Here is a 26,917-nt window from a genome sequence, read left to right as displayed (position 1 = left end):
TGAAAGCGCCTTCGGGAAAAATGTGTTTTCTCCTTGGGCTGGCGCATTTCATACCGAACCGTTTTCTGTTTTCTCAAATAAGTCCCTGGATCTTTTCTGTTTCATCACAGATCAGTCCCTGGACTAAAACCCTTATATCTTTTTAATAAAAGATGATTTTTGATTGATTCTTTTTCTGTCAGTCTTGTATTTTTGTCTATTTTTTTATAGTATTTATTTGAAAAAAAATTGGAACAATTTTTTTGCACGCAATGATTTTTCACGTTAGTGTACGGTTTCGTTATACCGTAGGTTCCGGAGGAGGTGACGGAGCCGCGAACTTCGCCGAGCTAGACTCCGGCTTCTCCGAACCAGGCAAGCATGTTTGAACCTTTGATATGATAGATGTTTTGCATGTTTGCTTGAATGGTTTATGCATGGCATGTGAGCATCGGTGAGTATTACGTTACATGCAAGGCAACTAACCTTGTGTTTCGAAGTTACTGTGATCTTTGATGAGAGATGACCTGATCATGTGGTGACATGAAAGCTAGTAAGATGGTATTGTTGTAGCATGCTAGTCTTGCGTCATCCGGCAAAACTCCGACGTTAACGTGGACGGAACCACGTTACCGTTCTCCCCCTTTCGTGCTGCCACATGTTTTCTGCAAAGAATATGGTTTAGTAAGTTGTTAACCTCTTTCCTTGTACACACCAAATAGAGGGGCCGGGATGAGGGTTCCATGGCCCTGATTAAAGCCAGTCATCCGGTCAGGGGGCATGGGTGTTTCCGGTTGGGACCGAGAGGGGGGCACCCCTTAGAGCGCGCGGTATAAATTTGATCCCATGCTACGCGAGGTTGTAGCCTCCCCGTCTCAAAGTTTTTCTTGAACGTTGCCGAGGGTGATTCCTGGCATCGGAATGTTGAATGGGTGTGTACTGGTTAGATGTGTTTCTCCTAAAACACCATAAACGGAACTAGTCCCTTGTGACTACTGAAATCCGTTGGTTGTGGTTAAATAGTACAAACTCTGCAGAGTCAAATCCTTCCGAGTCATCGTGTCCATGGTCAAGGACCGTGGCCAGTATATCCATATCTATGTCAGACCCTATGTCAGTCCTCGTGGTAAATCCCCGGTGAACAAGCTTGAGTGGTATGCCCGTTTGAATTGTTATTCCTGTGGATGGACTAACCTTTTATTTATCTCGTACCTGAATATTCCCTTGCAATGGTTTAAATTCATGAGCTACGGAAATATTAAGTTATGAAATATAAGCCCTTTATGTGATGTCGCTCAGACGTCCGACTGTGGCACTCTTGTCATTTACTTTCAATATAAGCCCTTTATGTGATGTCGCTTAGACGTCCGACTATGGCACTCTTGTCTTTTACTTCCAATATAAGCCCTTTAGGTGATGTCGCTCAGACGTCCGACTGTGGCACGCCCGTTATTTACTTTTGATATAAGCCCTTTACGTGATGTCGCTCAGACGTCCGACTGTGGCACGCACTGTCAGTTATTTTCCATTATAAGCCCTTTATGTGGTGTCGCCTTGATGCCCGACTGTGGCATTGTTATTTCATTTGTATCCTTTCAAGGAGTCATTCAGACACTCGATTGGCCTTCAGTACTACATTGGGATTTCGGGAGGACTACCGCCCGACTTCCCTTTTATATTCCCATGCATTGCTATCTCATTTTCGGAATGCGCTTCGTTAATCTGTTCATATGCATCATGTTTACATTTGTTATATCTTATGTCCGAACTGTCTTGCGAGTACTTTCATAGTACTCACCTGGCTTGTTGATTTGGCCAGATGTTGACGAAGGCGATCTCATGGATGAAGAGTTTGATAGTGAGTCCGACGCCTAGAGGAGTCCCAGTCAGTCCCGTGCGATCCTGGATATTGGCCACTTGTATTATATACGCTTCCGCCACCCGCAATAAGAATCCTCGAGCCTCACTCCGACGCTCGATGAGCTGTAAGATTTAGGAGTCATGTCACCCACTTCACAGTGATATATCCACCACCGCTTTTATTGTGATCAGTAGTTATGCCACCCTATCCGCCTTTATGTGTAATATCGGCGTGTTTGTAATAAATTGTTGAGCAGTCTCCGCTCAACCTTGTATTATATTTAGTACTCCTGGTTCTTCTTCTGTGATCAAGAAATTGTCTACCAGTGAGGAGGATTCTTCCCCACTGGTCCGTAAAAGGGATCGATTTCTCAATAAATATTTTTACTGGAAAACCGGTCGTGACAAGCTTGGTATCAGAGCCAGGCTGACTGTAGGAAGCCACTAGGTGCGATCGCTAATTGGTTATTAGCGTCTTTAGTGCTTTTTGACCATTTTGCAAATGTAGCTATTTTCTGTTGGTCATCATAAATTTATGATTTGACTACTCAGAATTTTTGCCTACTTTTGTAGATGGCTGGCAGCGACTGCGAGGCTCGGGTGTTCACTAATGTGCCCGAGGGGTTTGTCAAACTCCTCGTCTCCATCACCAAGCTCGCGATCGGGCCAGCGACTCGTCCGGAGTTCACGCTTTACCAGCACAAGCTCAGCGACGACGTGTGTATGCACCAGGCCGTGGTGCAATTCAAGGGAGGACGTTCTGTGTCTCGCCACTTCTGTTTTGTGGGAAGGGCCATGCCTACGGAGAGGCATGCCATGCAGATGGCCGCCCGTGAGGCGATAGCTCGCCTTCGGGATATTCTTCCTTCGATGAAGACTTGTCGCTACCGCTACCTCCCATGCCATGTGCCATATACTTGTCACTATGCATTCGCCTGCCATAGGGGAGAGCGGGATGAAGCTATCAAGATGCTTGTTGAGTATCTCAAAGCTCTGGAGGAAGCTTTCGACAACCTCGTGGACGATCTTGTGGCTGCCCGCATGGACTTAGTTCGGGGCTGCTCTGCCAACAGGAGGGAGCTTCTCCACATAGCACCGCCACTGACGTTCGTCTCGTCCTCAGCGTCCTATTCACCTGCCATTTTGGCCACTGCTCGCCGTCTGCCTACCACTGAGGAGTTCGACCGGGTCATTGCTCCTACTCCAGTCAGAGCTGCACCGCCTGCCGCACCCACAATACCGCCTGTCGCACCCGCGCCATCACCTCAGCGCAGTGCTACGCGCCTGGAGCCTATTAGGGAGGAGGTGGAGGTTGAGTCTCCTGCACCGCTGGGTCTTACCCTCGGCAAGGGAAAGGACATCTTCACCATCTCCGACTGAGTGCGCCTAGTCGCCACGCGATGTGTCTGCATGTATGATATGTTTTATATGTACGTTAGTTTGTAGTAGTTGTGTGCGCATCATGTAGGATCCCGGAGGAGTGTGCTAGCCTTAATAACATGTCAGGAGTGTGTACGCACCTCCTGAGTGATGTATCGTATGTTTGCGTATCGCGTGTAAGATATGTGCTAAGCAGTCCTTCTCCGTGCGCAATCAATTATGTTCTTGAAAAATCTTGAGGTCTTTTAAAGTTTTCGTATTTGCAAAATTTTCCTTGTGCCACGCAGTTCTTCTCATGAGTTTTGCAAAAATATACCCCAGAGTGGAAAAATGTCTCGTCCGTGGACTCGTTCCATGCCAAATCCACCAGAAGAAGTTTATGGAACACAGACAAGCAACAACTTCACACAGGGACAGTCTAGTCAACAGGACAGCGAGGCAGCCTTATCTCAAGTATGCCGCCTTTTCGAACAAAGCCAACAGCAACACCAAGAAATGATGAATCACGTCATCAATATGGGAAATCACCGTGAGCCATACCAACCACACTCCAAGTTGTCTGAACTGCAGAAGACACGCCCTCCAACGTTTGCTCACACTGATAGGCCGCTTGAAGCCGATGATTGGCTTCGTGACATCGAAAGAAAGTTGATTATTGCTCAATGTTCTGATCATGAGAATGTGCTTTATGCACCTCACTACCTCACTGGAGCAGCTGCAGCATGGTGGGAGAACTTCCTACACATGCATCCCAGTGAACATAACATCACCTGGGAGGAGTTTAAGGAAGGTTTTCGTGGGGCACACATCCCAGGAGCATGATAAAAATCAAGAAAAGAGAATTCGATGACCTCAAGCAGAGAGGCATGACAGTGACGGAATACAACAGTCAGTTTACCCAGCTATCTCGTTATGCCTACGATGAGCATATGACTGAGAACAAAAGGATGGAAAAGTTTTTGGACGGCCTGGCGCCAGCACTAAAATGCCAACTGGTCGTACACACTTTCCCAGATTTCAAAACTCTGGTTGACAAGGCCATTACTTTGGAGAATGAGCGCCGCAGCCTGGAGGATATTCGTAGGCGAAAGAGGGACAAGACGACTCTTGCTCGCAACAACCGAAGCAAGACTGATGTTCAGAGGATTGAAGCGAGAAAATCCACGCCTACTGCTCTTAGGCCAACCAGACAGTTTCATTCCAGGGACAAGGACTTTACATACCGTCCAGGGGTCACTTGCTATGCTTGTGGAGAGGAAGGGCACTATGACAAACAGTGCCCAAAACCAAGGAACTCGGCCCCAAAGCCGAACAATGGTGGGAACAATCCAGCCCCCAAGCGTAACAATTTCAATCCCAACAACAATCACAGGAAGGGTCACCTGAACCATGTGACCAAGGAAGAAGCCCAGAATGCCCCAGACATCGTACTCGGTACGTTCCCTGTCAACACAGTACCTGCCACGGTTTTGTTTGATTCTGGAGCTTCTCACTCGTTCATTTCGAAGAGTTTTGTTTTGCAACATGGTTTTCCGATACTTTCTTTGGAAAAATCTATGATTATCAAGTCCCCCGGGAATAAGCAGATCACTCAGAGTTACTGCCAAGGAGTGATTATTGAGTTCTAAGGACTAAAGTTTCAGGCCAATCTCATCGTGTTGGAAAATAAAGGACTGGATGTTATCCTAGGGATGGACTGGTTGACCACCAACAAGGGATTTATTGACTGTTTCAATCGGACTGTGATTCTCACTCATCATCACGGCAAGACAATAAAAGTTACAGCTCAAGAGAGACCACGGTCACTGCAACCGAAGTTGAACAAAGTGGACATTTCAGAATTGAGAAAAGTTCCAGTGGTGTGCGAATTTCCCGACGTATTTCCTGAAGAACTACCAGGCATGCCACCAGACCGAGAGATAGAGTTCAGCATTGAACTAGCACCTGGCACCACCCCCATCTACAAGAAACCTTATAGAATGGCACCTTCAGAGTTGGTAGAATTGAAGAAGCAAACAAAGGAATTACTGGACAAAGGATTTATTCGAGCCAGATCCTCACCATGGGGTTCACCAGTATTATTCGCCAAGAAAAAGGATGGGACACTGAGATTGTCTATAGACTATCGAGCTCTCAATATGGTCACCATCAAAAACAAATATCCGATGCCCCGGATAAATGACCTATTTGACCAGCTCGCACAAGCCAAGGTGTTCTCAAAGATTGATTTAAGATCCGGATATCATCAATTAAAAGTACGGACAAAAGATATCCCTAAGACAGCATTCACCTCTAGATACGGATTATATGAGTTCACCGTAATGCCGTTTGGACTGACGAACGCCCCCGCATATTTCGTCCACCTCATGAACAAAGTGTTTATGAAATTCATGGACAAATTTGTTGTGGTGTTCATTGATGATATTCTGGTATACTCAAGGACACCAGAAGAACACGCTGAACATCTCAGAATTGTATTGGGAGAATTAAGGGAACATCAATTGTACGCCAAATTTAGCAAGTGTGAATTTTGGCTAAGACAAGTTGGTTTTCTAGGCCATATATTGACCCAAGAAGGCGTGGCCGTAGACCCAGAAAAAGTCAAAGCCATACTTGACTGGAAACCACCAGCCAACGTAACTGATGTACGGAGTTTCCTAGGAATGGCTGGATATTACCGAAGATTTATTGAAGGATTCTCCACTGTGGCAAAACCCATGACACAGTTGCTCAAGAAAGACAAGAAATTTGTATGGACAGAAGCGTGCGAGAAGAGCTTCCAAGAACTCAAGAAGAAACTAACAACAGCACCAGTTTTGATTGTGCCAGACATACACAAGAGTTTTGAAGTGTATTGTGACGCATCCCGGAAGGGCCTCGGGTGCGTATTGATGCAGGACGGCAAAGTTGTCGCGTGTGCTTCCAGGCAACTACGGAAGCATGAGGAAAATTATCCAACTCATGACTTGGAGCTAGCAGCAGTCATCCATGCACTCAAAGAGTGGAGGCACTTTCTGTTGGGAAATCGTTGTGAAATATATACGGACCATAAGAGCCTTAAATATATTTTCACGCAACCAAAGCTAAATTTACGACAACGACGCTGGTTGGAATTGGTCAAGGACTATGATGTCGGCATTCACTACCATCCAGGGAAGGCAAATGTAGTGGCAGATGCTCTTATTCGGAACCCCAGCCCGGGCAACGACAGTCCACAGAACATGAGGCATGAGTTTCAGCAGGAGTTCACTAGACTCAACATGGTGTTAATCCCTGAGGGCAACGTATCAAATCTGGAGATACAACCCACCCTAATGGAACAAATTAAGAAGGCTCAGCATGGACATCCCAGCATCGAAGGTATAAAGAGGAAAATGAGCCTTGGCAAGGCTTCAGAGTTCGTCACAGAAGATGAGGGAATATTATGGTACGGGGACAGACTTTGCGTACCAAACATTGAGGAACTCAAGCAACAAATCCTAACCGAAAGCCACACCGCCCCATATTCGATCCACCCTGGAGGAACCAAAATGTACAAAGACATTCAGGAAAGATTTTGGTGGCACGGTATGAAAAGGGATATAGCCGCATTCATTGCTTGTTGCGATTCTTGTCAGCGCATAAAAGCCGAACATCAAAAGCCAGCAGGGCTACTACAGCCAAACAGGATACCTGAGTGGAAATGGGATGAAATGTGAATGGACTTCATCGTCGGACTACCTCGATCACAACGCGGAAATGATGCCATATGGGTCATCACAGATAGGCTAACCAAGGTAGCACATTTCATTCCCGTGAAGACGACCTACTCCACTCAAAGGCTAGCTAAGCTTTATCTCTCCCGTATAGTTTGTTTGCATGGAGTCCCAAAGACTATAATATCCGACCGAGGCACTCAATTTGTCTCTACATTCTGGGATCACTTACAACAAGCTCTGGGCACGCAACTAACATTCAGCACAGTGTACCACCCTCAGACTGATGGGCAAACGGAACGCGTGAACCAAATCCTAGAGGACATGCTGAGAGCCTGTGTGCTCACCTATGGATCCAGTTGGGAAGAAAGTTTGTCGTATGCCGAGTTTGCTTACAACAACAGTTACCAAGCCAGCCTACAAATGGCACCTTTTGAAGCACTTTATGGACGGAGATGTCGTACCCCACTAAATTGGTCAGAAACAGGTGACAGTCGTATCTTCGGCCCAGACATGCTCAAGGAAGCCGAGGAGAAAGTTAAACAGATCAGGGACAGACTCAAGACAGCTCAAAGCCGACAGAAGAGCTATTACGATCGAAACATCGTGAGGTCAGCTTTGAACCCGGTGATTACGTATACCAACGAGTGTCTCCTTTGCGAGGCCTGCAACGGTTCAAAATTAAAGGGAAGATAGCCCCGAGATTTATTGGACCTTTCTGTATAGTTGCACGAAGAGGCACAGTAGCCTACCAGCTAGACCTACCCAAGGAGCTGTCAGACGTCCACGACGTGTTCCACGTCTCACAGTTGAGGAAATGTCTGAGCAACCCGGAGAAGCATGTATCTCATGAGAGCATTGATGTGCAACCAAACCTCACCTACAGAGAGCGGCCAGTAAAGATATTGGAAGAGTCTGAAAGGAGAACCTGCCAGAAAACAACAAAATTTTTCAAGGTTCAGTGGAGCAATCACACCGAGGATGAAGCAACATGGGAGAGAGAGGACTTTCTTCAGGCAGAGTACCCACATCTATTTGAGGATCAGCTGAAATCTCGGGGACGAGATTTTTCCTAAGGGGGTAGGTGTTGTGACACCCAAAAATTTTTATTTGGCTTTTTCAAACTTTTATTTGATTTGAGGGAGGTTATTTAAAATTTTCTTCTAAAGAACTCTCCCTCTCAAAGATTTTCTTTTATGACAAGTGTTTTGTTTGGATTCACCCAAGACTTGATTTTGGCCTTGGAGATTTTTCCATCTTATGTGGACTCAACACCAAATGTTTTTCATTTGGGAAAAATATTTAAAAATCTTTTGAAATAGCCCTATGCCATTTGGAGTGATCTTTTCCCCTTTTCAAAATCCCCTCTTGCCATGACATGAGTGGCAATCCCCTCCCAAAAGCCATCTCCCATCTTTGTGTCAAGATATACTTCAAATCCAGCAAGTTGAACCTTCCCATAATTTTTTTCTTCCATTTATTTCTTATCAAAAATAATTTCTGCCCTCTACTTTGGCTCTTGGAGATTTACAAAGGAACTACCTTTCCTCCTTTGAGTTTTGCCTCCAAACCTTTCTCCCTGGCTAGTCCTTAGAGCCCTCAACCAAGATCCATGATGATCCACTGGTCTCCAGTTCAAAAATTTCAAATTGTGCTTGCTGCAAGTTTGGACCATATTTGCCAAATTTGATGAAAGTCAATTGTTTTCTCTTCCTAAAAATCTGAGAAAATTCAGGCAGCCTCTGGATGCATTGAGAGGTCACCTCACCAAGTCCCAGCTCCAGAAATTTTTTTCTTCATGCCAAATCATTTCGTCGAACACCTGGAAGGCACTGTCACTGTCAAGTTCAGAAATTCAGAGTTACAGTTTCAGTGAGCACTGTCGTTTTCTTCAGAACCTTTCCTCGATCTCGCCAGTAGCCACGGTGGCGCCTTGCTCCCTGTTCCCTCCTTCTTAGCCCTGCGCCGCACGATCGCCTGGAGGCTTGCGGGCGTCGGCGACGAGCAGGAGGAGGTGCGCCACCCCGTGAGCGACGGCAGCAGCGGCCTTTGCGGCTGCCAGAGAGAGGCGCAGCGTTGGACGGCGCCGTCCAGCGCCGCCCAAGCCACCAGAGGCCACCGCGTGGCCATCCACTCACCCGTGAACGCTGCAGTCCGTCGTCGTGAACTGGTAGGCGCGGAGCGCGCTCTCTGCCGCCGCCGTGCCCGTACGGCCGTCCCGTCGAGGATCGGCGCATTACGCCAAGCCCGACCAAGGTTTAGCAGGGGAACGGCACCAGTGATACTCCCTGATGGTGCCTAGCTGCTTAAACCCCCTGCCCAACCTCTGCCTCGCCTTAATCGCTCGCCGGAGCGTTCACGGCCACCCCCTCGGATCGCCTATAAAAGGAGGCCCCGAGCTCGAACTCCAACCCGCACCACCTCTACACACCACCAATACCACGCCAAGCCACTGGAAGAGCCCCGAGGGAGTCTTCTTCCCCAACTCCGGCCGCCTCGACCCGCCACAGGACCCAGCTCGATTCACCCCCGTGCGTGCACCCCCACCCCTCAGCTCTTGCCAGTAACCTCATAGTGCACTCACTCTTCTGACCCGCGCATCAATTTGGAGTTTGCAGCACCCACCGGAGTACTCCACCATCGCCCGAACTACCGTCCGCCGGAGATAGTGTCGCCGTCGACGTGGTGCTCCCCGACGGCCAAGTCCACCACCCACCGACGCGGAAGATCACCCTGAACCTATTGGTACCCTCTGATCTCTCTGCCTCGCAGTAGTTCAACGCCGGCGACCACCGCAGCCTTCGGGCGCCGGCGAGCTCCGTTGGGAGTTTTAAACCTGACGGGTGGGACCCCCCGTCAGCCTCTCTTTTCCCCCTTCGAACCGTTTTGTGAAAGAGCCTTCGGGCAAAATGTGTTTTCTCCTTGGGCTGGCGCATTTCATACCGAACCGTTTTCTGTTTTCTCAAACAAGTCCCTGGATCTTTTCTGTTTCATCACAGATCAGTCCCTGGACTAAAACCCTTATATCTTTTTAATAAAAGATGATTTTTGATTGATTCATTTTCTGTCAGTCTTGTATTTTTTTCAAGTTTTTTTATAGTATTTATTTGAAAAAAATTTGGAACAATTTTTATGCACGCAATGATTTTCACGTTAGTGTACGGTTTCGTTATACCGTAGGTTCCGGAGGAGGTGACGGAGCCACGAACTTCGCCGAGCTAGACTCCGACTTCTCCGAACCAGGCAAGCATGTTTGAACCTTTGATATGATAGATGTTTTGCATGTTTGCTTGAATGGTTTATGCATGGCATGTGAGAATCGGTGAGTATTACGTTGCATGCAAGGCAACTAACCCTGTGTTTCGAAGTTACTGTGATCTTTGATGAGAGATGACCTGATCATGTGGTGACATGAAAGGTAGTAAGATGGTATTGTTGTAGCATGCCAGTCTTGCGTCATCCGGCAAAACTCCGACGTTAACGTGGACGGAACCACGTTACCGTTCTCCCCCTTTCGTGATGCCACATGTTTTCTGCAAAGAATACGGTTTAGTAAGTTGTTAACCTCTTTCCTTGTACACACCAAATAGAGGGGCCGGGATGAGGGTTCCATGGCCCTGGATTAAAGCCAGTCATCCGGTCAGGGGGCATGGGTGTTTCCGGTTGGGACCGAGAGGGGGGCACCCCTTAGAGCGCGCGGTATAAATTTGATCCCATGCTACGCGAGGTTGTAGCCTCCCCGTCTCAAAGTTTTTCTTGAACGTTGCCGAGGGTGATTCCTGGCATCGGAATGTTGAATGGGTGTGTACTGGTTAGATGTGTTTCTCCTAAAACACCGTAAACGGAACTAGTCCCTTGTGACTACTGAAATCTGTTGGTTGTGGTTAAATAGTACAAACTCTGCAGAGTCAAATCCTTCCGAGTCATCGTGTCCATGGTCAAGGACCGTGGCCAGTATATCCATATCTATGTCAGACCCTATGTCAGTCCTCGTGGTAAATCCTCGGTGAACAAGCTTGAGTGGTATGCCCGTTTGAATTGTTATTCCTGTGGATGGACTAACCTTTTATTTATCTCGTACCTGAATATTCCCTTGCAATGGTTTAAATTCATGGGCTACGGAAATATTAAGTTTTGAAATATAAGCCCTTTATGTGATGTCGCTCAGACGTCCGACTGTGGCACTCTTGTCATTTACTTTCAATATAAGCCCTTTATGTGATGTCGCTTAGACGTCCGACTGTGGCACTCTTGTCTTTTACTTCCAATATAAGCCCTTTAGGTGATGTCGCTCAGACGTCCGACTGTGGCACGCCCGTTATTTACTTTTGATATAAGCCCTTTACGTGATGTCGCTCAGACGTCCGACTGTGGCACGCACTGTCAGTTATTTTCCATTATAAGCCCTTTATGTGGTGTCGCCTTGACGCCCGACTGTGGCATTGTTATTTCATTTGTATCCTTTCGAGGAGTCATTCAGACACTCGATTGGCCTTTAGTACTACATTGGGATTTCGGGAGGACTACCGCCCGACTTCCCTTTTATATTCCCATGCATTGCTATCTCATTTTCGGAATGCGCTTCGTTAATCTGTTCATATGCATCATGTTTACATTTGTTATATCTTATGTCCGAACTGTCTTGCGAGTACTTTCATAGTACTCACCTGGCTTGTTGATTTGGCCAGATGTTGACGAAGGCGATCTCATGGATGAAGAGTTTGATAGTGAGTCCGACGCCTAGAGGAGTCCCAGTCAGTCCCGTGCGATCCTGGATATTGGTCACTTGTATTATATACGCTTCCGCCACCCGCAATAAGAATCCTCGAGCCTCACTCCGACGCTCGATGAGCTATAAGATTTAGGAGTCATGTCACCCACTTCACAGTGATATATCCACCACCGCTTTTATTGTGAGTCAGTAGTTATGCCACCCTATCCGCCTTTATGTGTAATATCGGCGTGTTTGTAATAAATTGTTGAGCAGTCTCCGCTCAACCTTGTATTATATTTAGTACTCCTGGTTCTTCTTCTGTGATCTAGAAATTGTCTACCAGTGAGGAGGATTCTTCCCCACTGGTCCGTCAAAGGGATCGGTTTCTCAATAAATATTTTTACTGGAAAACCGGTCGTGACACCTGGCTCCGTGTTGTTCCCTTCCTAGGCCTCGCCGTCGTCCACCGCCCTGGTGTTCTCGGCGCGGCCTGGTCAACGTGGTCAATGAACGACATCCATCGGAAGTGGACTGTACGTGGAGAGGCTGACAGCTGGGTCAACGGCCGCACGCAAGGAAATGCCTCCTTATTACGCGCAAAATAATGATTCCTCCACCTGACAGCTAGGACCCACAGGAAGGGCCTCTGTATTTCGCGAAAAAAACGCCCCCCTGCTGACAGGTCGGACCCACCAGCTATATCTTCGCCCGCAAGGAAGTGCCTCCTTATTACGCCCAAAAAAATGAATACCCCCTGCTAGCTGGGACCCACCATATTGTTGGGCTAACTTGTGGGCCTACTAAGTTGACGGGGATGGAGGGCTTTGTCAACTTAGTCAATACTCCAGTGACCGTATGATGTCCATCCAACGGCCATAGTGCTTCTTCAACCTCTCGTCTTCTTGCTCCAGCCGCCCAACGCAGCGCCGGTCGTGCCGCCTGCTCCTGCCTCCCATGGCCGGCTGTGCTACCGCGGAGGCCTCACCGCCCCCATACTACTCCCACCACTGGCCAGGCCATCCCTCCACTCACCCACACCCCCTGTTATTCTGCGGCGACGGCAGCCTCACACCGCAGCCGAACCAGTGAACGCTCGTACTCCTCTCCGCGTGGGCATCCAGTGCCGCGTCTTGCTCGGCTCCGCGTCGTCCCCTTCCTAGGCCTCGCCGTCGTCCACCGCCGTGGTGCTCTCGGCGCGGCGTGGTTAATGTGGTCAACGACCAACTTCCATCGGAAGAGTACTGTACGTGCAGAGGCTGACAGCTGGGTCCACGACAGCCGCAAGGAAGTGCATCCTTATTACGCGGAAAATAATTATTTCTCCACCTGACAGCGGGGACCCACCGGACGGGCCACCAGTATTTTGCGAAAAAAATCGTTTCCCCCTGACTGCTAGGACCCACCGGACGGGCCACCGTATTTCGCGAAAAAAACGTTCCCCCCACTGTCAGCTCGGACCCACCGGAAGTGCCTCCTTATTACGCACAAAAAAATGAATACTCCCCCGGCTAGCTGGGACCCACCTTGGTGGGAGGCTGACTTGTGGGCCTACTAAGTTGACGGGGACGAAGGGCTTTGTCAACTTAATCAATCTAAACGATTCTAGCTCCAGTGACAGTATGATGTCCATCCAACGGCCGTAGTGCTTCTTCAACCTCTGGTCTTCATGCTCCAGCCGCCCAAAGTAGCGCTGGTCGTGCCGCATGCTCCTGCCTCCCGTGGCCGGCTGTGCTGCACCTGCGGCCTCACCGCCCCCTACTATTCCCACCGCTGGCCAGGCCCTGCGGCGACGGCAGCCTCACACCGCAGCCGAACCAGTGAACCCTCGTACTCCTCTCCGCGCGGGCTTCCACTACCGCGTCTTTCCCGGCTCCGCGTCGTCCCCTTCCTAGGCCTCGCCGTCGTCCACCGCCGTCGTGCTCTCCGCGCGGCGTGGTCAACGTGGTCAAGGAACGACTTCCATCGGAAGAGTACTGTACGTGGAGAGGCTGACAGCTGGGTCCATGGCCACAGCCCAGTTTTTTTGTGATTTGCCAAGTAAGTCGCTTTGTCAGGCCTGTTGGGCTGCAAATCTTTCAAGACGAGGAGAGCTTTCATTCGGCTGGCCGAGAAAATGGCCCATGAGTAATGAGAAATGGGCTGTACATTTTTAAAACACATCAAACCGACAATTAGTTTCAAATATCTTTTTTTTCATTTCAAGATTTTAAATTACATTAATTTTTATGCGTGAAGAATTTGTTGGATTTTATATTGATATACATTTATTTTTAAAATCAGTTTGAATGTGAGTCGAAATTTCGGGAATAAAAACAGTTTGGACCGCACCGAAATATGCAAAATTTCGTATAATTTTTTAACTGTGGCCACAATATGGGCGGTAATGCTAACAAAAAGAATATGGGCTCCAAAAAAAACCTTAAGAATTAGCAAATGGGCTGTAAATTATTAGAAATAATGGCAGATGGGCTGTATGCTGTTTTCCACAGATTTGAGGCTTTCCTAAAAAAAGGTTGACGCACAAGCACTGACTGTTGGATGTCCATCCAACGGCCGTCGTGCTTCTTCAATCTCTGATCTTCCTGCTCCAGCCGCTCAAACAAGCGCCGGCGGGACTGCCTACTCCCTCCTCCCCGCGGCCGGCTGTGCTGCCGCGCAGGCCTCACCGCCCCACTGTACTCCCATCGCTGGCCTAGCCATCCCTCTACTCACCCACACCTGCTGTTATTCTCCGGCGACGGCAGACGAACCAGTAAACCCTCGTACAGTCGTACTCCCCTCCGCGTGGGAAACAACTGCCGAGTCTTCCCTGCCTCCGTGTCGTCCCCTTCCTAGGCCTCGCCGTCGTCCACCGCCGTGGTGCTCTCGGCGCGGCGTGGTCAATGTGGTCAACGACCGACTTCCATCGGAAGAGTACTGTGCGTGGAGACGCTGACAGCTGGGTCCACGGCCGCAGCAAGGAAGTGCCTCCTTATTACGCGCAAAGTAATTATTCCTCCACCTGACAGCGGGGACCCACCGGACGGGCCACCATATTTCGCGAAAAAAACGTTTCCCCCCTGACTGCTGGGACCCACCAGCTACACCTTCGCACGCAAGGAAGTGCGTCCGGGCAAAAAAAAAACAAAACGATTCGCCCCCCTGACTGCTGGGATCCACCAGCTACATCTTCGCACGCAAGGAAGTGCCTGACAGTCGGGACCCACCTGGTCAAAGCGTACGTAGCGTTGTCATTCTGGTCGCGAACGTGTACGTACATATATACTGATGGATGTAGAGGCGCGCATGTGTCGTAGTAGAGGCGCGCACGTAGCATGTACACGTACGTACAACGGCCAGGGTGCAAGAAAGAAAATATGGCCACGTATGTGTACATACGGGCGGGGTCTCGAACGCCTACTCGCGCATACGTACGGCGAGGGCTCGTTGACATAGCTGGGTCGGAACGGAGAAACAGCGTCGTCGTCGTGTTCATGGGGAGGCAACGGAATGCGTCGTGTTCATCGGGAGGCAACGGAACACGTGGGAGCCAACCGGCTGGGTCGGAACGGAATGCGTGGTCGTGTTCATCGGGAGGGCTTGGACGGAACAGGCGATGGAAACGAGGCCTGGCGTACCGCAGAACGGAGGAAACGGCCTTGTGTTCGACCGGCCACGTTCGAAACGAGATCCTGTTCATCGGGAGGGGTCTGACGTACTGCAAAACGGACGAAACGGACCTCCTACGGTCGAAACGGGGGTCTTGTTGATCGGGAGGGGTGTGGCGTACCGCAAAACGGACGAAACGAACCTCCTACGGTCGAAACGGGAGTCCTGTTGATCGGGAGGGGTGTGGCGTACCGCAAAACGGATGAAACGGACCTCCTACGGTCGAAACGGGGGTCCTGTTCATCAGGAGAGGTGTGGCGTACCGCAAAACGGGAGTCCACGGGATACTGTTCATCTCCACCGTCGACCTCCTCCAGCCTCCACGGGCTACCGTCGACCTCCTCCAGCCTCCACGGGCTCCTGTTCATCCAGCCTCCACCGTGCGCTACTCCACCGGCTACTGTTCAACCACCCCTCCACGGGCACCCCTCCACCGTCTACTGTTTATCCAGCCCTCCACACAATGGGGTCCTGTTCAACCACCCCTCCACGGGCACCCCTCCATCGTCTACTGTTCATCCAGCCCTCCACACCACGGGGTCCTGTTCATCCAGAGGCAACGCCACCGCTCACTATTCATCCAACCCCTCCCCCCCCCCCCCCCCCCCCGCAACGCTCACTGTTCATCCCAGAGGCAGCATCGGTCGGCTTCAGTTAGCAGCAGTAGCGAAGGAATCGCTTGATCGGGTTCAGTTCACAGCCATCGATCGATCGCTCGGGTTCAGTAACGCGTAGCCTGCAGTGCAATCGCTCGGGTTCAGTTAGAGCCCAACGCCTCGCTCGGGTTCAGTTAGAGCCAACGCCTCGCACACACACGCGTGCGTGTACGAGAGAAACGCGCATCGCTCGGCCCCCTACCTCCCACCGTAACCGGGAACTCCCCGAAATTTTCCTCGCCCTCGCTTCTACCACGGTTTTTTCCGTCATGGACGGCCCAAAGAATGTCATGCAGCTGCGTCTCCGGCCCGCCCAGGACGAAAAGCCCATTTTCTGTCATGATTTTTTGTCATAGAAGTAGGAGCCCACCACATCTATGATGATACCGGGTTTTGTCACAATTATCGTCATAGAAGTGTCATATGTATGACAGAATTTTTTTTCGTTCGGCCCAAAATGTCACGGATGTGTCTTTTTTTTGTAGTGCACGCGAGCGGTTCATGGACACGACAGCTGCGAAGGAGAGGGAGAGGGGAGGAGGAGGAGAAGATCTACGAAAGTGCGGAATGGGGAGGTGGAAGCGACAGAGTTCTGAATGAGAGGCTGGAAACCCTAGAAATGGGGGAATGGAGCCTTTGCGGACCCATATATAGCCGGAGCGAGCCAGGCCAAGGGGGGCCACGCAGGCCAGGCTAATAGGAGGGGGAGGCGGATGGGCCAAAAGAGGCCCAGGGCCCAGGATAGGGAGCGGGGGGAAATCAGAAGGAGAAGTAAGAGAGGGTGGCCCAACTGGCACGACAGGCCCAGAATGGGCCAGAGAAGGACGATCGAGGGGCCCACCAGCCTCCTGATCGGGGCTGCGATCTAGGGTTGGCCGCGAGGGGAACACGGCCGCTGCCGCCACCAATGGCACGGCGCCCGAACCCACTGGCAGCCTGGAAGCCGGCAACGAGGACGCATGGGAACTGGAAGAACGCACCAAACTGCCACCAGGCAGAGGGGCCGCACCAAGTACACCGCAGTCAGGCGAGGGCGCCGTCCCCGAACGGCTCCCCCGGCGCCGACACCCGACCTGGAGCCAGCCAGATCCAACCACAGCGGCGGAGAAGAACGGCCGACCGCGCCCGCCCGGGGCGAATTTCCGAACGCGCGCCGGTGGCACCAACCCCAGCAACGGCTCCGCGGCGGGAGAGGTAGCCATGGAACAAGGTGGAGGGTCGGGATCCGAATCTGATTTATCAGCGTCAGCCGACAAGGCCCAAAACTTGTTGCAGGAACGAGATCCAGGGAAGGAGGGGCGAGGAGAGGAGCGAGGGGAAGGAGTGAGGGGGGCACCAGAGGAGGGAGCCGGCGCCGGAGAGGACGCCCGGGGGGGGGGGGGACAGGAGAGGCCCGGGAAAGGCGGGGGAAGCTGACCGGCGACGCGGTCGAGGAGGGGGAGCACGAGGGAGAGGAGGAAGGAGAGAGGAGAGCCATCCTGCCTTGCGCAGGAGCTGCTTGACCACTGCGTTCAGCCCTGAACCCAGGGTTTGAATATTACTGTGTTATGGGGGTTTTCTTTTTCTATTTTTTTTTCGTATACATGTATTATTCATTAAAGTAATTGTAAAATTTAAACACAACTACTTGCTATAAAAGATTTTTTAAATTTAACTAAATGACACATATATTTACACATAATAACAATAGCAAGGTCCATATTTGGGCCGCTCGTTGCCAAGTTGTGCACTATTAGCGACATTCCCTTCTCTTGCACACTGCTAGAAGTTTCTGACTGGGTATGCGTGCATGATGCACCTTACTAGCTGCATTCGCACAGCTCACACGCTGCTAGATTCAAATTATCAGCGATGTTTCTTCTTTTCTGGAGCCCTACTGGTAATGTACACATCACATCTAACTTTCCTCCTCCACGAACGACTCCTCCAAGAACGAGGTTTTCCCTGCTCTTGTTGGCGCCGCCGGCGATCTGCCTTGTCTCCTATGGCCATAGGGCTACAGAGGTGTGGTGGATTCCGCTCCTTGTTGGCAGGAGGCCCCCGGCTTCGTTTTTAGGTATTTTTTAGTTTGTTTAGGGTTTGTATTCTGTTCAGGAAGGTGAGGTGGCGGCGGCGGCTCCCTGAAGATGGAATAAGATTCTCCCTGCGTACCACCATCTTGGTGGTGCGTCTAGAGCATCGTCGGAGGGTGTGTGGAGGTGTGTCTCTGCCTCTCTGGTGGATCTTGTGAGATTCGGTCGGTGCTTGTCTTTGGTGGGTCTTTTTGGGTCCGGTCTTTATTTGTCTGTGTTCGTGTGTCTAGATATTGTATCCTTCCGATCTATACTTCTCTTTATCGCGATGGGTTGTTCTGGTGCACTGATCATTTAAGGTTTTAGCACGACGAATTTTTGATTGCCTACTAGAACAAGGTTTGTCCGGCTTTGATGAGGGAAGAGTGATGATGACGGCTCGCCTTCAGCTCGCTCCGGTGCTTGTAGTCGTCGCTAGGTAGCCAATGAACATTAATGTAATTTTGATATATTTTGTGTTTTTTTACTGCCATGATGTTTAATAAATAGATCGAAAGTCATTCCCATAAAAGAAAACACATAGTATGAGACAATAGAATAGAGTGCAAAGGAGGCCATCGAAATTTTGCTATGATTATTTTGTAGACTTAGGATGCAGAGGAGGTAAAAGAGAAGTATATATTTAATAATTGCAATCCTGCAAATCAAGGAGACCCTCGTTCTGGTACAGTCAGCTTTGCGGAGGGGAAGCTACGAGGCGCTACAAATTAAGAAACAAAACCTAAAGCAATGAAGCCTAGGTTCATTCGTATGCCCATGCACCCAACAGCCTACCACAAGAAAAGTAGCATATCTACCGATGGACGGATCGACGTGCCCCGAACACACATACGGATACGATGCCGGCGGCCAGGCCTACGCACGTCGTGCTGTTCTAGCTACGGTTTGCTCCGCAGGCCGCAGCTGTTATATGGCCAGGGATGCCCCTGACGCGACGCGACGCGCGCGCGGAGGTCTTCTCCGCCTCTGCACGCCACGACCGATCGGCGGGAGACCTGGCTTTCTCATCGTCGCATCCTGTACCGCATCTCTCCACCCCGCGATGGATTACTGATTAAAGAAACAGGATTCTCAACTCAGTCTTGTGCTAGCGGCGACGAAATGCGCTGAACAGGGCGTAGCTAGCGTAGGCCAAAGCCCATACGCATACGGGTTTGCTTCCCTATGTCCCGGTGTCTCAGCGACACGGACATATGGAGGTAAGCAAATCTAGTCAGAGTGAGAGCGATCCTCGCGGCACGTACTGATTACTGTACTTCGATGTCACTCACATCAGTCATCAGATGCCCCCGGGGGGCGGCTCGGGCGAACCCTAGCCGCCGCCGGCCCCAACCCACCCCGACCTACCCTCCCCCGCCGCCGCCGGAGGAAGCCGGACGAGCTTTGCTCGTCCGGCGCACGGCGGTGGCGGGCTCGCCCTTCTTCCTGGGGCGGACTCTGACTGCGCGCGACGGCGACCCTGGGCGTGCGTGGCGGCGGAGATAGGACGCTGGAGCGGCGGCTCCAGGGCTTGTCGGCGGGGCTGCGCCTCCATGGCTGCCGGGGCAGCGTGGTGGTCAGCCATGGCGCGCGGTGGCGGCGGATCTGGGCGCCCCCTGCCCAGTTTCGTCCTGCTGTAGGTGGTGGCGGCCCGTGGTGTCGCCGGCGCTTGGTTGCGCGTCCGGGGTGGTTCTCCACTCCGGCGTGTGGAGGTGGTCGTCGGCGCGGCGGGTGCGTCGGATCTGGGTGTGGCCAGATCTGTGGCCTGCGTTGTCGGGGTCGGCTTGTTCGGCTGCCGGTGTGCGCGGGCGGTGGGTTCTAGCGCCAGATCTGGCCGCAGTCATCCGGCCCTGATTAGTGGACTTCTCTCCTGCGGGTTCCTGACGGTGCCGGCGTGGTTGCCGGGACCCTGGCCGCGGGTGAAGCTGATGGAGGAGATCCAGATTGGGGGAAATCCCTTGGTTGGCCCCGGTCGGCCGCGCCGACGACGACGCTCAAGGGCGCCGCTTTTCTTCTTGGAGATGTCGGTCTATGTTTGCTCCTGCATTTCCCCCCTCTCCGGCTCTCGGGTGAAAACCCTAACTCCGGTGGGCGGCGGCGGCATCCTTGACGCCGTGACCTTCCTGAAGGCGTCGCCTTGAGGGCTGAGTGGTGGTGGGCACTGTGTGGGTCCTTGACGGTTGCTGGTGATGGGCACTGCTTCGGGGGAAACCCTAGGATCTGGTTCTCCAGATCGGACGATGGCGGTATTGCGGTGCCGTTTCTCTTCGGGGAGCATCATTTGTGGAGTAGCGCTAGAAGACACAGGCAGGAGGTGGAGCGGCTCCGTCTTGCACGGAGCTTCGGTGGAGTTGTCAAGTCATGCCTGGCCGACAGGTGCTTCGCTGAGTCATGCCTGGTTGGCAGGTGCTACGCACGACAGCTCTCCCAGAGTCTTCGCGTCTGGACGGACGAGCGCAGGGCGATGGCGCCGTTGGGCGCCGTGGTGGCGTCGATGGATGTCCGGACTGGCAAGGAGGATACGGATTTATCTCCTGAAGATGGGTCAGTGGTCCGATGAAGATGGCGGCTTCTAAAATGTGTGTAGGTGGTGTGCGCTTTAAGTCTGCTGCACCGGTTGTTAGTCGTGATACGTTATGTGGATGGATCGGCGACGACACTGGTTGTAGATATGGGGAGTGAGAGCACTCCTCATTATCGATTTTGTAGGTGTGAGTGGTGGCTTCGGACGATTTGATGTATGTTTCTTGTCAGACCTTTGTGAAATAATTAATAAAGATGGCTGCATGCATCGATTGATGCAGAGGCCGGGGGCCCAACCTCCATTTCAAAAAAAAAACATCAGTCATCAGATCAAGAAAGGCTACTGCTGCTGCTGATCATGATCGTATTGTAAACTCGTAGGGGTATGTACTGTAGCGGACTAAGCGGGGTGATGCAGTATGTGTTTTCTTGAAGGAAATGTAGTGTGTACGTCATTGGTGCTGCATGGGACGCGGGCACATACTAGTTACATTTAAACAGCAAAAACGTCTTACATTTATGGACAGAAGGAGTAGATAGTAAACTCGCATCCAAAATGTAAACACTTTCAGAAATTTTACCATCAAACAAAGTTCTAAGCACAATCGATTGGCTAAGAATTTGAGAACCGGTTGGACAACTTTTGGTGTCCCCCAATTATGTAAGCGCTCCCCCTGAAACGACGGCCTACCTCCTCTTTCAATGCCCTCTACACTGCTAGAATTTTGCACATGATCAAAGGTTAGCTTGGTCGACAAGACTTGGATCCCGCTCCTTGTTATCACCTCAGCTCGGTTAATGAGTGTGCTAGTATGAGGTTGTTAATCGTTTCGTACCCCTACGAAAGCCACAAGGCCCACGTCCACTATTCTTATGCTTGTCTCTTGAGAAATTTCAAATGACTGAAATGCGAGTGTCTCCAGAGTCCAGAGTCAATTCAAGAATGCCTACGATCATCTTCTCCAACATCGGTCAAACATGCGGCCTTTGGGTCACCGCTAGGTATCTTGCCTCAGGGTTGTAATTCCACGAGAGTAATTCCACACATTTGGCTACATACCGCCTTTGTATGTACATACCTTTACTTTTTTTCTTGTTAATCAATAAAATATGACAAATCCTTTTGCTTTTTCTGAAACTAAAATTCTGACAAGCTAGGAGAAAAATTACTCACATGAGAAATATCAAACAAAAATTAGTATATTTATCAAGAATCATATTGTTATGGTGTGTATTACTATTTTTATGTGATATAATATGTTCGCACCAAAATTGACGATAAAAATATCATCGCAAGACCCCGACAACGTCGTAAAACACTTACATTTCCCATCAAAATATGTGCTCCATGAATTTATGGTAAATGTGTATACAATACTAATCCTACATGACTAGATATGTGATCCCCATTAACTTATTTGTCACAACAGGCAACCATGACCTGAACATGCAAAATGCATGGGAAAAGACCCACATCTACATGCAAAGCTGAACCATTCCCATTTTACTAAGCTACTTATATTCAATAAATAATTTACAACTATAAAATAATCAAATATAATAAAGCATGCATATGTATTTTAGTTTTAGTTCTCATATTATTAATCCAAATTCTCATGTTTCAGACAACCAAATATAATTGAAATGTATTGCAACCAATATCCGCAGCAACACACATGTGGTATTATCTAGTTAAGGTCTATGATGAGATGTTTTCAAGCTTTTTATGTTGACTATATTACAACTATTATTAAAATATCTCGGAATCATAAATTAAGTCAATTGTAATCATATAGTTTAAGTGGTTTTTTCATGGACGCTATTGCACTCCTAGCCGAAAAGACTTATGACAAAAAAATAAGGAAATTTACCATTTTAGTCATTTGCATATATGTTTAAATATTTATAGTCAAATCAAATCTTCAACTTTCATCAGAAAAGTAGGCATTTTTCAATATATATGGATCCTACTCCAACATGCCAAACAAAGCTAAAAAGATTCTACTCATGGGAGTGTGTACTCCAATGTGTATATGGTACTAATATATATATGCCTATGTCAAACCCGTTTACTCACTTGGTTTGTCAATAGACGTAATTTTATGGGAGATATAATAATACTCGTTCCGCCTTACTGACATGATCTTTTTATATATTACTTGCCAAACTTGGCTTCATGCTTTCTAGGAAGTCATGTATTTACCAACGGATATGTGGTATAACTTTAAACACATATTCCAATAGCAATATAATAGTACTCCAGACTAAACACCATTAAATCTTTCATTTGAAACCATATTTTGAATATTCTTTTATATACACCTTTATGTGCATGAAAATGGTGCAAGGTAAATCCCAATGTTCCATATGAATATGTCATCAAATATACTAGAATTGTGACATTTTAGAATTAGTATTGAAAATGATAAAGAGATACATATAGCCTATTATATTTGTACATGTGGTATATCAAAAGAGGAGAGTATATACTTTAAGAGTGCAATATATATAAGTGTCGAGTCACTATGAGCGAATACAAAGCTCATATATACATTAGTCGTGTACTTGCGTGAATGCTTATGAGCTAGATTTGGTTGATGGCCGAAAGAAAGTCTCATCCTGATCGCACATGCACAACCTTTTTATCCATCATGATACACTTATGTAGAGCAATGAATATTGTAAATCACATTTTTTTAATACGGTAGATGAATTGTCAAAACCACTTTGCTGGGATTCATGATGCGTTTGGAAATACTTTTTAGGAAATAAGTAGGAGATTTAGCTCCAGTCTATGAAAAATATCCTTAATTAGATAAATGTTTTCTAGATGAATTAGAAGTATATATTTCAATTATATTACCTATTGGGATATGAATCTGGTATAATTTTCTATGGAGTTGTTGATCCTGAATTATATACTGTAAATGTATATATGTATGTGTAAGTTATTTTAAATTAATTTAACGAAATACATGAAAAGTTCACATGTAAGTGTGCTCATGTTTTTTGCTAATTGTACATGTCATTGTTTAACTTGCTTAAAATGTAGAATGTTCAAAATGTTGTATATATTACTCAATTATATTTTTTTTCAACAAATTAGATGTCAAACCCTCCAAACATAAGCAACAAATAGTGCGTTCAGCTAGAATCTAATCAAACTATATGTAGGAAAAATATTTTGGATATATGGGTGTTTACATGACCCTATTAACCCTACAAATCATATCTTTCAGTTTCCAAACTGAAATTAATAGTTAGCAGGTTCAGATTCCTCGCTTCACGAAACCAGGGTCATAATTACGAAAATAGCAAGGTATTCTCCTTTGGTAATGATGTTAGCAGCTGAATACTATATATCATGGATGATGCCACAACATCAACTTGATTTACATTAGGATGAAACTAAGTTTCAGTTGACGAATGAAGCTAAATCAAACAAATAAAGATTGTGAACTGCATAAGTATTAGTTACTAAACCCTGTACTTCCAACTTTTTCAGTCCTAAATCTTTTAAACTTAGAATCTGATATTTATCCCTTTTGTCGTGCTCTTGTATAACTCCAGCTAACCATCCAAAACAATGTGTACTTGCAAATGATTGCTTCTGGAAAGATATTCCAGATAACCATGTACTTTGTAGACTGCAACTAATAACTCATATACACCATCCAAATGGAGTATATGTTAGCTAGGCTCATAGGGACACTGAGCCAGTGAGTTACTTACATATATATCCAAATGGAACTTATTTTCTTTTACTGATGCAAAGCTTTTGTGTAGGAAAGAAAGTACAACTTAGCAAAAATAGGCAATCCTTATTTTATTTTATTTGCGAGGAAGACCATCTTTATTTATTCTAGGTCAAGAAGGTACAGACCTAAACAGGCTAAACACTACGAATTCTTTATATATTTGCATACGGTTTCCTGATACCCTTGTGTTTGATCATGAAAGTGCTGACTGCATGTGCTGAACTTTTCTACGCTCTGTCTATCCTCCTTACCTCAAGTACCTTCGCTGATCTACATAAACTGTCATCTTATGAGCATAAACGCAGTGAACAAACCAACCATTTAGCTTCTCCCTCTCTAGCTTAAGATGATCAGCTTCAACAAAATCTTACAAAATAATCCCCAAATTAAGACATGAAAGAAAGCCAGATGTTGCATGAAATTAAAAAGAGCGATGGACTTCAAGAAAATCTTAAGAGGCACCTCAAAGCAAAGAAAAAATAGCACCATAAAACAAAACCATGAGATTTGCAAATAGTACCAAGAGAGTAGTAGATCCGTACACATGCAATATAATTAACTAAGACAATGATGCGCTCGGCAGATCAAGACCTAATTAAGCTGCTCGATCGCTAGTACCTGGAAGGCTGGAACTAGTATTGCATACCGTCCAAGAAATCGCCGTCTTCGTCGTACTCGCCATCGTCGTCGCATTCTCCTGCGTTGATGCACATCATCTCGCCGAGGTCGTAGTAGTACTCCCCACCAGTCATCGAAGCCGACATGAGGCCGCCGTTCATCTCGCGTCTGTGCTCCATGAGCACCGACGTTCCACCACCCCTCGCCCTCATCGCTTTCTCCACATCCGCTGCCCCCTTTCCCGACCCGGCAGCCAGCTCCGTCTCCTTGAGCCGGCGGCCTTCCCTCTCCACCGATGATAGCGACGACATGCCATCCTTCTCCCGCTCTAGCGGCGTTGAGCCGAGAGGACTCGGACGATAGGCGGTCGATGGCTGGCTTGGACTGGGTGAGCAGCCAGTCCACCGTCTTGCTGGCCTTGTCGAAGCCGAGCTGGTCCTGCAGCGCGAAGAAGTCACGCGCGACGTCGAGGGAGAGCCGCATCCGGCGGTCCCGGACGCCCTGTGCCGTCCGGATCTTGCTGTGGCGGTCCGTCCTGAACGGCCGCTCCTCCGCCCTGGCATGTCCGGTGCCGGCGGCCTGCACTGCGGCCGGTTCTTGCCTCGTTAGCCGGCGGCATCTCCGCCGGAGGAGGAGCCGGCGGACGCGGCCTCATGAGCACCGCCTCCAGCGTCTCGGAGTTGAACTGGTTGCCGTGGCCGGGGAAGAAGTGGTCGTAGTGCTGAATCTGATGGTCCAGATGCGCGGGAGGCGCCACGGCGAAGCCGCTGGCAGGGTTTGGCACCTCGGCGGGTGGTTCTCGGGAGATCCAGAAGCCGTGAGGGTTAGGGTGGTAAGGCAACATTGGCGAGTGCAGTAGCGCTAGTAGCTGCCTGCACTTGAGTACTTTATATGTTCCTAGCAAGATCTACTTCTTGATCTGGTACTACAGTTGCTTCACTCTTGGTCGAGCACTCTCCTCTTCTCTTTCACATGAGAAATATGAGATCGACTATATTGGAAGTGACCTAGGTAATAGGTATACGAACGATGTTGATATAAGCTCAGCTCAGCATGGTGTGTCCATTCCCACTGATGTGCATATGCATCGATCCATCAATTGGTCTAGTGGGAAGGCCCAGCCAGGAAGGGAAAGAAGGGAGAGCAAAGGTTGGTGATGGAGAAAGGGGTGCACAGGAAGCTGAAAGATATGGGAGTGGTGAGCTAGCTAGGCAGCTAGGTATTTATTAGTGGAGCTAGCATAGGGTGTGGGTGCGATGTGTACGCGCGCGTTTTGTTTGTATGTTTTTACCAGTGATTTTGCTGCGTGCTATGCTATAGCTAGGTTACAGAGAGCAGCGAGGCATTTGAGTTTTGAGCAATGGCGTCGTCCGTCGCTGTGGGTGGTGGCCCGCTGTCTGGCCATCGACTGTTGCGTCACTACTGCGAGCGTTTCGCGCAGGGCGGCAGGCTGGGCTAAGCATAGCTCAAACTCGACCCGTAGGTAGGTAGGTACGTAGCTGTCTGCGATGTTGGTGTGCGTAGTAAGGAGAGTTAGCGAGGGAATGATGAAGGCATTATTGCGGTCGATCGAGGGACTACAGTCCTCTACTGTAGGGACACGTGGGGGAATGCAGGCGTTTATGTGACATGTAAATCTATGTGGTCTCTGCATATATATGCAGTGTGCATCAGTGCATGTACGTATGATTTTATAGTACAAGAACTCATATGTCATCATAGTTAATCCATGTGACAAAGCTAGCTGCACAATTGTGCATAGGTATACCAGGCCACATATTCTTACTTAAATTGTTACTTGCACTAAGGCCAATGCTCGCTACGGAGAAAATTTCAGTTATCATGGACCAGGATTGGGCCCGGTGGAGAACTGTGTTGGATCGATTGAGGGTAGGGTTCTTCAGGCCGCCAACTCGGACATGAGATATACTCCGAGGTCAATTGGTGAGGGTGAACAATGCTATTTGTTCATTTCGAAATTTAAAACTAGAACAAGAAGAATATCATCATCAATAAATCTATACAAAACAATAAG

General features: G+C 48.8%; 1 pseudogene; it reads right to left on the bottom strand.

Annotated features, from left to right (window-relative positions):
• Positions 1-24,770: 24,770 nt before the first annotated feature.
• Positions 24,771-26,092, bottom strand: LOC109759455 (uncharacterized; annotated as a pseudogene).
• Between the last annotated feature and the right edge of the window lie 825 nt (positions 26,093-26,917).

The sequence above is a fragment of the Aegilops tauschii genome, chromosome 5, assembly GCF_002575655.3.
Source record: "Aegilops tauschii subsp. strangulata cultivar AL8/78 chromosome 5, Aet v6.0, whole genome shotgun sequence".
NCBI lineage: Eukaryota > Viridiplantae > Streptophyta > Magnoliopsida > Poales > Poaceae > Aegilops > Aegilops tauschii.
This window is presented reverse-complemented; position numbering and strand designations above follow the sequence as displayed.